Source organism: Squalius cephalus, assembly GCF_949319135.1.
Source record: "Squalius cephalus genome assembly, chromosome: 11".
In the NCBI taxonomy this organism is placed as follows: Eukaryota; Metazoa; Chordata; class Actinopteri; order Cypriniformes; family Leuciscidae; genus Squalius; species Squalius cephalus.
Genome location: NC_137132.1, coordinates 2,090,765 through 2,092,962, shown reverse-complemented (window position 1 = coordinate 2,092,962; position 2,198 = coordinate 2,090,765).

The following is a 2,198-nucleotide window of genomic DNA, read 5'->3' as shown; positions in this document are numbered from 1 at the left end:
TGATTTTACCCTCGTCTGTCTGATTTCCCCCCGTCTGGCTGATTTTACCCTCGTCTGGCTGATTTTACCCTCGTCTGGCTGATTTTACCCTCGTCTGGCTGATTTTACCATCTCCTGGCTGATTTTACCCTCGTCTGTCTGATTTTACCCTCGTCTGTCTGATTTTACCCTCGTCTGTCTGATTTCCCCCCCGTCTGTCTGATTCCGCCCCCGTCTGTCTGATTTCCCCCCCGTCTGTCTGATTTCCCCCCCGTCTGTCTGATTTTACCCTCGTCTGCCTGATTTTACCCTCGTCTGTCTGATTTTACCCTCGTCTGTCTGATTTCCCCCCCGTCTGTCTGATTTTACCCTCGTCTGTCTGATTTTACCCTCGTCTGCCTGATTTCCCCCCCGTCTGCCTGATTTCCCCCCCGTCTGTCTGATTTTACCCTCGTCTGTCTGATTTTACCCTCGTCTGTCTGATTTCCCCCCCGTCTGTCTGATTTTACCCTCGTCTGTCTGATTTTACCCCCGTCTGTCTGATTTCCCCCCGTCTGTCTGATTTCCCCCCCGTCTGTCTGATTTCCCCCCCGTCTGTCTGATTTCCCCCCCGTCTGTCTGATTTCCCCCCGTCTGTCTGATTTTACCCCCGTCTGCCTGATTCCGCCCCCGTCTGTCTGATTTCCCCCCCGTCTGTCTGATTTCCCCCCCGTCTGTCTGATTTCCCCCCCGTCTGTCTGATTTTACCCTCGTCTGTCTGATTTTACCCCCGTCTGTCTGATTTCCCCCCCGTCTGTCTGATTTCCCCCCCGTCTGTCTGATTTTACCCTCGTCTGTCTGATTCCGCCCCCGTCTGTCTGATTTCCCCCCCGTCTGTCTGATTTCCCCCCCGTCTGTCTGATTTCCCCCCCGTCTGTCTGATTTTACCCTCGTCTGCCTGATTTCCCCCCCGTCTGCCTGATTTCCCCCCCGTCTGCCTGATTCCCCCCCGTCTGCCTGATTTCCCCCCCGTCTGCCTGATTCCCCCCTCGTCTGCCTGATTCCCCCCCCGTCTGTCTGATTCCCCCCTGTACTCTGAGCTGGGTGTGAGTAGTTGAGTAGCGTGTGGGGCTGCTGTGGTGATGGATGTAATCCTCCGCTGAGAGTTGCTGTGGTCTGCAGTACGGTGGGAATCTGATTATGTGTTAGCTCAGTTATAATCTGAGACAGAGAGAGAGATGCACGAGTCTCAGACGGGAACCGTCTCAGGTTTGGTTGGGTTTCAGTCAGGGATGCACGATAAATCGGCCACCATATCGCGTTCGGCCGATAAATGTTCATTTTTAATGTTATCGCTATCGGCCCAATAAGAAAATTGGTCCGATATATTAAAACGATAAATAATGGATTATTTCCTTCAGCTGAGACATGATGGTTTTGATTTGCTTGAAATATTGTTGGAATCACTTCAAAAAGGAAAATGCAGTTCAGTGCAACAAGTCTGTCATATAGGATGCATGAACATGTGTGTTTGGGTCATGGCTTTTAATGGTTAGATTTTAGTTTTTGTAATCAAGCTCTCAAAAATAATATAAACATTTTAATTTCGATTTATCGGCCAGTTTATCAGTTATCGGCATTCAAATATAAAGAATTATTGGTTATCGGCCAAAATGTACATATCGGTGCATCCCTAGTTCCAGTGTGCTTTATTTATAACGCGTGTTTTGTGTCTGCAGCTGCCGGCATCAGTGTACGTGAAGTGAAGATGCGCTAGAAGCGTCTACGTTTCCTCACGGATCTTTCCCACCTGTGACCTTTGACCTCTGACCCCTAACGCCTGACCCCTGCCTCGGTGGCGTCCGCTGTGCTCCAGAACCATGTGAGGGGTTTCCAATGCATCTTTGAGTGGACTGGAGCACTTGCCTGTAACCCCGCCCCATTTTATACAGACCCCGCCCCTCCCCTAAGCCCCGCCCCTGAATCTCAAGAAACTCGCCATGATGTTCCGGGACCAAGTGGGGATTTTGACAGACTGGTTCAAGAGCTGGAACGAGTGTGAACAGACGGTGGCGCTGTTGTCGTTGTTGAAGCGTGTTTCTCGGACGCAGGCCCGGTTTCTGCACATCTGTCTGGACCACTGGCTGGCCGACTGCACAGAGATACACATACTAGAGGCAGAAGCCAACAATGCAGGTAAAACCATCATAATCCGCACCAAAGGACTTGAGCTTGGTTTT